This window comes from Thermobia domestica, chromosome 4 (assembly GCF_964235325.1).
Source record: "Thermobia domestica chromosome 4, izTheDome1.hap1.1, whole genome shotgun sequence".
Lineage (NCBI taxonomy): Eukaryota > Metazoa > Arthropoda > Insecta > Zygentoma > Lepismatidae > Thermobia > Thermobia domestica.
The window spans coordinates 165,207,947-165,217,674 of NC_137457.1; positions in this window are offsets into that span (position 1 = coordinate 165,207,947).

Below are 9,728 nucleotides of genomic sequence, written 5' to 3' on the forward strand. Positions count from 1 at the left end.
TCTGCTATCTCCATTCGAATTCAACTAACTTTGTGAGGGCTAATTGAACACAAACCGACACAGAAAGCTACAGACATTTCTTCATTACTTTTCTATTTTTCATTAAACACTGTATATTTCTCATAGAGTGGGTAATTATTGACAAGAAAAATGTTATTTGAAAAGTGTAATTTTCCTCGTCAAATTGTGCCCTATCACCAAATTTTACTTAATACTTAATTTATGTTTAAAAATGTAAATAAATATTGACCACGAAAAATTGTTTTCACGAAAGAGGATAGTCCAGGGCAAATTGTACACTCTAGCTAGATTACACTAAATGGTTCAATATATTTTTCCAAGGTGGGTAAACATTTACCAAGATAAGTTACTTCCTACAAGGGAGATAATAAAATTCCAGATATTATACACGCATCAGCTAAAAAACGTTCACAAATTTAGTATTTTTCGATAAATATGGATAAATGTCCCCCAGGAAAATTGATTGACTCCAAAATGTTTAATATTACTCTGGAAAATTGTAACCCCTAAAAAATATCGTTAAACTCGATAGTACTTTTCTGCAAAGGTTGGTAATTACTAATCAGGATTAAGGGGAAAACATAGTATGTCGAGAGTGGGATATGGGAGTCGCTGATTTGAACTGCATCTTAAATTTGATAATTTAGTCAAATATGTAATAAAAATACATGAATTTTGAATTGTGGAAGTCTTGCTTCATATGTACGTTTTAGGATTAACTAATTCATATCGTACTTCAGAAGAGGAACATCAAAGAAATTTAATGACCTTGTCTATAGGGACAACTCTTAGTCACGACCTCTCTTCAGTTTTATTAGAAAGAGGAAACGAAAGAGTGAGAAAAAGAGAAGAATGTAGGATAAATGAAGAAAAGAGAGAGACGAAAATTAGAAAGGAAGAAGTAACTAGTGATAAAGGATTACTGGATAATTATGGAAATATGGTAAAGAAACTTGAATAGTTATTATAAGGTGATTCATATTCGAAAGTTATTATTTGAGGATCAATTCTGAAGAGATCCAAAGAGACACATGTTCCTCATATATCTCGACATGGATCCAGCCACCTGCACAAGTGAGACTTACCGTAACTCAGCCGAGGTAACGGGAAGTTTTAATTTAAGTGTTTGCTTGTTATTTCCAAAAATTAAGTAACTTGTGTCCAGTATTTGAATATCCATGGTAGAATTCAAACACACATTTGACTTAGCCAAGAAAAAATTGTTTCAATAATGCATATATTTATTCATTTATTTATTTTTGTAAAAGGCATACAGGATTACAATCCTACAATAGCCTTATTAACATAATATTTTAATACGATAGCATTATTCTAAAATAAAATAGACAAGAAAGTAAAATAAAATAAGTAAGGTACAGACAAAACGAGACAAGATAAAATAATACAAAATACAAATAAAGATACAACAAACAAAAAATAAATGTAAGTATAAGCACTTTCCTGCAAATTATACATATATTAGAAATGCACTAAAATATTAATTTGAATTCATTATTTCAATTTCAATTCACAAATATTAATTTCAATTCAATACTATTCCAAATAAAACTACATACCAATAATGTTTTAGTTAGTGTTTTTATCTTTCGAGTGTACACATTACGGGCAAAACCCATTTCAAAACATTAAGCCAGAGAGCTCCAAATCTATACATAATTGTTTAATTTTTGCATGAAAATGTGATTCAGTATCAAAAAAAAATATCACAATATTTCGACACAAAATTATACACTTTTAAAGTTCTAACAATCGATGAATTTTTGTGTTGAGTAGTTCTTGAAAATGAAACACAAAAGAAGAGATCGTATCTAGGCCTAAGGCCTGGCACATATAAAGGAACCTAAGAAAGTAAAGAAGGACAATCTATTCTATTGTTGAATAGTTTTTTTTCAGAAAAACCAAGGACAGTACTGATCGGCGAACTCTGAGTGAAGTTAGTCTAAAGTATTCTCTTAGTATAGTATTGGATAAATAATATGGGCAACCTTGTAGTACAGAAACCTTAAAAATTTATTTATGTTCTATATCATGTATATGTTCTTTATAATATGGATTCCAAATAATAGCTGCATAATCCAATTTACTCCTAATTAAACTATTATAGATAATTATAGGAATTTCTGGTTTCTCAAAATACTTAGTATTTCTAATTATAAATCCTAGCAACTTGTTCGTATTAATACTAACTCCTTATAGTGAGTTGGAAACAATAATTTTGTATCAAAATAAATTCCAATATCTTTAATTGAATTATCTTCCTCGAGTTGATAATTATCAATTGAGTAATTTACTATAGAATTTTTCTTCCTTGTATAAGACATAACTTGACATTTGTTTATATTTACAGTAAATGGATTTGTAGCACACCAGGCAAATATGTTATTAATGTCTGAGTGTAATATTATTTGGTCATTTTCATTGTTAATTGTTCTATACAATTTTAAATCATCGGCAAAAAGAAGACACTCAGAATCCTTGACTACGTCTGGCAAATAATTAATCTTAATTAAAAATAAAAACGGACCAAGATTAGATCCTTGTGGGATTCCTGAAGTAGCAACGAATTCTTGAGAAACTCTATTATTGAAAGATACAAATAAACGTCTTTTATTTAAGTAGGAGCAGAATAACTTCAGTAATTTTTTTGAGAAACAAAAATTGTACATCTTTTTTATTAGAATCTCGTGATCTACCCTATCAAATGCTTTTGCAATATCCATATATATCACATACACACGTCTATTTGCATCTAGCTGATCATAAATACATTTTGCAAAACTTAATAAATTTGTTATTGTTGATGTTAAAGATACAAAACCATGCTGTAGCTGCGATATTCCCAATTTAAGATGTTCATGAATTCTGCCATACAGATTATACTCAAGTACGTTAGCTAGTGAATTAATAATAGAAACCGGTCTATAATTCGAAATTACGGATGAATTTCCTGATTTTAATATAGAAGTAACAGTAGATACCTTCCATCTACTTAGGAACTCACATGTTTCAAAGCCAGATTAAAAATAAACTTTAATTGTGGAGTTATTACTTCAGCAAAACATTAATAATATATGGCGGAATACCATCTGGACCAGCCGATCGTTTAGGCTTCAACTTTTTCTTAATAGCATTTAGAACTTCAGCACTAGTTATTGACCAAAAATTCAGAATATCAAAGTACAAATCCTGAGTTGTTTCAGAAAATTTAATTTCCTCGGCATTATATTTAAAATTAGATTTCACAAGAACTGAGGAAAAATAGTGAGCAAAAGCATTAGTAGCTTCCGCATTTGAATATGGGAGATCTTCTAGAGTATAAAATGTATGTACTTTAAAATGGATTAAAAGGAAAGAAAAAATAACTTTCGGTAAATGTGATGTATGCTGTGAGTAATTACAGTGTGCAATATGATGAGTGAGGGAAAAAAGATGATGGTTGGATATGAGTATTTATCTCATATATGCAAATTTTTAAACTAGTTATACGAGTTCTCTCTCTTAGCTCAAGACGAGCTATAATATCGTATGTATTATCAAAGCACCCTTTCCAGTGTCCATTCATTTCACCTCATTTCATTTCTTATAAACACATATAAGATTGTATTTACTCATTGTGAGTGACACATATTCTTCCGTCGAAGTATCTATCGAATACGTTTCTCCAATTTCTGGGGTTAAGATATCAAAGTTTTTTCACTAATATTACAGTGACAAACGTTACTAATTCTGATATTCACTTACTATCACATTCACTGACTACCGTTCAGTCAATATTATCTTATACTAACAGGTGCACATTTTCATCGTTATATTCACACATTATATATTACGGAACGAGAATTTTAGAAGTTCAGAAGGATTTTCGTTGGTATTGAGAATACGACAGTGAGGTGGTAACACTGGTCAAGGTTGAGGATTCGTGTGGGAGGGATGGAATTGAAATTTAGTTTTACAGAATAATTTTAGTTTACTAACTTGAGGGTAGATTTAAGGATACATTAGAGTTACGATGACCTGCCTTAATACCATTTTACATGCAGTTAGTGTAATACAGATGATGTTAGTCGTTACATAGGTTACTTAATAATATTATCAAGATTGGAGAGAATATTTATAACTTGAGGCGGTATTTTCTAACATTCACATTTTATATTTGTTGGTTACACCATTACACTACATCATTAAACTTTTTACTTCCATATCATATTTATATTCACACACATATTTATATATTAATATACATGTACTCAATAAACACTTAAACTTTCAAATCAAAAACCTCAACAAATTAAATTTTTAGGTTGCTACACATTACATAAGAGAATCCCAATATATCGAAAATTTAATTAACTGATCACATGTAACGATAAAATTATACTGTCAAGCATTTTGTTTAAAGTAGTAGTCATTTAATTATTTAATTCGAATGGCAGGCAAGTAAGAACAGAATATGTGGTATATATGGTTCTAAAATGTAAACATATATTTGGGCCCAAAATCAACTACAACAACATTTACGGTTATGACTGCCAATAGAAACAAAAGTAGAAATGACCGATAATCTTACGGGGAATTCCGAACGAATAATGCAAAGAAAAAGGTAAAGTTTTTTTAGTGTACTGAACAATCGTTCACTATTGCAGTGGGTCCAAATATGGTGCAGAAACGTCTCCTCAATCTTCCTCATCTACGAATACCTCCACGAATCCTGTCTCGACATCTCAGTTGGTAAGTCAGATTCAAATGATATATGTTGAATGGTTGACATTTTTCAAGTTCGAAACCAGTCAGAGGGAAGATTAAAACTAAAAAAATATTGAAAGAGAGTAAGGGGATAGGTATAGAAGAGAAAGAAATAAAAACGCGTCGCCTAAGCTGGGACACTAAAACTACAAACATAAGTGTTCGAATTTCGAGATACAACATTCCACATCCAAATATACTTTCATATGCCGAAAAAAGGTTGCCTACTAAAATGCGTGGAACAACGAGTTCTCTGAGTCCCTAAGTGAGCGTCAGTACCGTCTGGTCAACCATCTCACAAGGAATAAGTCCCGTAAATGATTGACTATTAACCGTTTCCGGTACCAATCCACTCCGATTACAGCCGGTCCAGCCAGAAGGATGATATGATCTCTAATTTAGAATTTCTGAATAAAAAATATCCGAGCCCTAAAACACTGAGAAGAGTTTCGAGAAGAAAAAACTAGAATAAAGTCGATAAAATAGATAGAATTCTAACTAGGATTTTACGAAAATAAAAAGAAAATAAATAAAATAAATTTGTACTGGTAAGTTATATGACAAATCTTACTAGTAGTTCCCACATCCGGAAGTTCACAAACCTTGACCTGTCATTTAAATTCAATCGCTACCTAGTTTAAAACAAAGGAAAATGAACATATTTGAAGGAGGGAGGATCGAAACCTTGGTACGGAATAATGGGATTCAACTGTAATAAATTTTCTATATTGCTTGGTCCTATCAACTTGGACACTTTTGTGAACAGTAATGAACTTAGCTTATTCATGTGACGTGGAGAAAGTAAAGTTGCAGAGCATTATCGCAAGTATAATGTGAATTCGTATGTTTTAAATTGTTTAATTCCTGCAACAATTATTCTGTTCTGTGATAAGCTGGAAAGATATCCGGGATCCTTTGCTATAAGTAGTATGATATGGTAACTTCTAGCGCACTTTCCCTCTCCTAGTACTTTTGGCCAGCGCAGAAGGATCCAACTAATTATACAAAGTTACACAGCGCAAAGTATTCCATTAACTGCAATGTTAAAGTGAGATCGCATAGGCTTTTATGACATTTAAAATCAAACAAAAATGAAATAACTATTTTGGATATTTTATATTTAATAAATCATGAAAAAGTGTGTAATTTGTGAAGAATTAAAACAATATCAAGAATTTGCTCGAAATGGAAATATAAGACGAGATGAGTGTAAAGCTTGTCGGAATAAACTGAACAAACAAAGTGATGAAACAGAAAAAATGGGTACTTTTGCTTATAATGTTGTAAATCTTGAACAATTATCTCAAAAAGAATTTATAGACTTACAAAACGAACTGAATTATATCAAACTAATGTTTTTAGAATTTTACATCGACTATAAGAATGGAAAAATTCATCTTGATGAAAGAGCAAAATATCATCTTAATAAAATAAATGAGCTGTGGAATAATGCTTTACCCTATAAGAATCTAGTCTACTATTTCAGTTTTAAGAACCATCATATCTTTATCAATCATATTAATAATAACAAGTGGAGTGATTATATAAATGCATTTTTGAAATGGAGGGTAAGAATGATACCTTATTTAAATTGAGAGTAAAGATAAATAAACTACTGTTTTATGAAATTACTCATAAAACGCTTATATCTATAACTTTTAACTTCTAGTGCTGTCTTTGATTGAAAAAATAGTTTTTGTTTGGTTCAAATCTGTTCAGAAATAGCTGAATTATAAAAGATAAAATTTAGTATGTTGCATAGGCTTTTTTGACATTTAAAACCATAAAAACTTACATTTAAAAACTGTAACATAAATAAATTTTCAAAGTAAAAAGCAGCAAAACCTGTGTACCTGTGGACCTGAGAGGACTTACGCCTTTCTCTTATTTGTTTGTTTGGTTTTGCTTTTGGCTGCCTCTCAGGCTCCTTTTTCTGTCTGTTTCTCTTTCTGCTGCTTCTGCTCCTGCTCTGTTGAGCCTCCGTTTCCTTTTCCCGACTATCGCTAGTCTCCATTCACGTCAACTCCCTCTGATAAGTTTGGCTTGTAGAGGAGAGAGTGAAAATCCTTCTTCTGGCTTTGAGGCGACTCGAACCTGTGACGATTACGACGATAACTACTCATAGCTGGCCAGACCATGAGCGAGCACGCTCGGCTAACACGTACTCAAAGAAATCAAGTGAAAATCGGTCCTTATATATGAACAAATACTTCTACAAGCAACGCCATCTATTAGCAAAGTGATAATCTACATATGCAACACCATCTATTGAGTAGGTGAGTAACTGCTTGAATATGGTCATCTAACCGGCAAATTTAGCTAAAGCATCAATGTTCAAAAAAATGTCAGTGTTGCCAACCCACTTACCAAATATAATAATGTTTACCCAAAATATTTTTAAGGGGATAATGTTACCCCTCCATAGTTATAATGTGCTAACTCATCAAATAAAAAAGTTGGCAAATTTCAGAAAAAATGAGTTGGCACACTGCAAAAATAAAAATTCAGATATTCGAAAAAAATACTAGCATAATTCACATAAAATTATAAGACTTTTAAAGGAATAACATTTTCCCGAAAACTAAAAAATAAACCCGTAAAAAATTCCCGAAATATTGAATTTGTTATATCTTTGTTATTTATTAACCGATTTTCAAAATTCAAACGGCAATCAATAGAGAAATAAATTTACTATCTACCGGATGCTTTGCAGGTTGCATAACTCTTAAGATATAATTACAAAAAACTCAAATAAATCTGTTATTTATACATGTATCTTTAAAATTCAAATGATATGGCGTTCTCTATGTCCAAAGGTCTTAGTTTTTATAGTCCTAAACCATAAAAACACATACACTTAGAACATACTTAAAAATTACAAGTCCGGATACTGATAATGGAATCTTCTGCTAACTTCGTTTCCTCTGGGGAACAATGATTTCTTAAACTCTAACCTCTGATCGCAATTCAAGCTGAATAGACAGCCGTTAATATCAAAAACTACTTGAACTTCGGTTTGCACAATTTTCACAATTACATTGAAATTATTAGTAAGAACGAACTTCTTTTGGGGATCCATTATAATCGCTCCAATTGTTTACTTCTGAAGACATATTTTAATCATTTTTGTTCTTTTTTGAATTCATTTCTAAAGTAAATCTGATGTATTTTATAACCATTATCTAAACCTTTCAAACCCTCATACTTAACAAACAGTTCATATTTTTTCAAATCTTTCAACACTTGCTCAGTATCGTCATTATATCTTTGTGGTAATAACGTTTTATATTTCTCATCTAAATGTACTAAAACTCTTTGACCATAACGTTATGTTTGAATCAATTTCCACAATGTTATCTCGTACGGTCTACCTTTTTCTAAGTCATCTATGCGAAGGAATCTCAATTTAACGTCATTTTTCTTATTCAAATAAGTAGCCATATCTTATTTGTTATAAGGAAAATGTTCGTTTTGTGAAAAAATTCATAAAACCGATCCTCATTTGAAATTTACATACAGAACTCAACAGTTGGATAATTATCTTTTAGACCAGTGTATTTGATTTTCATTCCATCTTTAGCGATCTCATCAATCATTTTATCTGTTAAGCGTTTTGTAAATCTAGGTGGAAGAAAGATCTTTAATTCCTCGCACTCAACCAAAATGCTCTTTCCAAACTTAGTTTTAATCCTTTCAATTTTTACAATCTTATATTCTGTATCTAATTCTAATTCTCTTAATCCAATAACTTGTATTTGCTCAAGACTTCCAAGTTTATTTAAAACATCAATATGACTCGCCATCGTATTTATTATATAGAAAATCAACGATCACTCTTCAATTTTTTATCTTCACCAGAAATATTTGAATCATTTTTGTCAATTTCGTTTATGGAAAACCTCCATAAACCATACAAAAATACATTTAACTATCTAAAACTCTTCTACTACTTTCTCATCCTTAGGATCATATGTAAATTTCTTTTGTCCAATTAAAAATAGCATATAGTATTATCAGCAACAGTTTCTGCAAAGTCTACTACAATCTTTGTTTGTTCTCTCATTTATCGATACATTCTTCCTCTTACTACAATTAATCACATACATTGGTCTGTTATCTATAAACTCTTTAGGATCATAGTACATTTCGATATTGCCACATGTTATTTTCTTAAATGCAGTATAATCTTCGTACATCTTAAAATAATCCCTGTTAGCAATATCTAAGTTTCTTGATTCTTTTGGAAATAACTAATTCATTCCATTCTTAAGATATATATTCTTTACCTTACAATGATCAAACTTACTTGCATCAGCTGTTTGTTTGCCATTTCTATCAGTTTGGAACATTACAACTACGAAATCAGGCATAACAAATTGTCTAGAATTAAATTTAGTAGTAACATATAACTCCAAGAAAGAACCTACGACAGCCTTTTGAACACATTGATAAGTATGGAATGAGAACATGATTTTAGGTTCTTTAAGAATATTCAACTTTAACTGGTTTTCGTAATTAGATTCGTATTCAAAAATTGGCATTCTTATCTCCATACTCTTTATTGTTATTTTTCCATCGTGAGGAGCTGTTGCAACTGCACCTGTTCCAGCCCATTTGTACAAGACATCGTTATTGTTTTTAGCATTTGTAAATGCTATTCTTAATCCACCTTTCCACATAACCTCTTCATAATCACTTAAAAATCCTGGAATTAATATTAATATATACAAAACGCTAAAGTTCTTTCGTAGACCAAGTTTATCACCTGTTTTAAAACCTGCTTGTTAGAGACATTCAACTTCTGGTTTCGAAATCTTAATGTTCCAATTGCTGTAGATGTTATCGCAGGTAGTTCAATCTTATCTATAACAACTCCATGCTTTCTAACCTCAATTTGAGAAAAGAAGAATGGTAGAAGTTATCTACAAGTTTTATAGTATCAT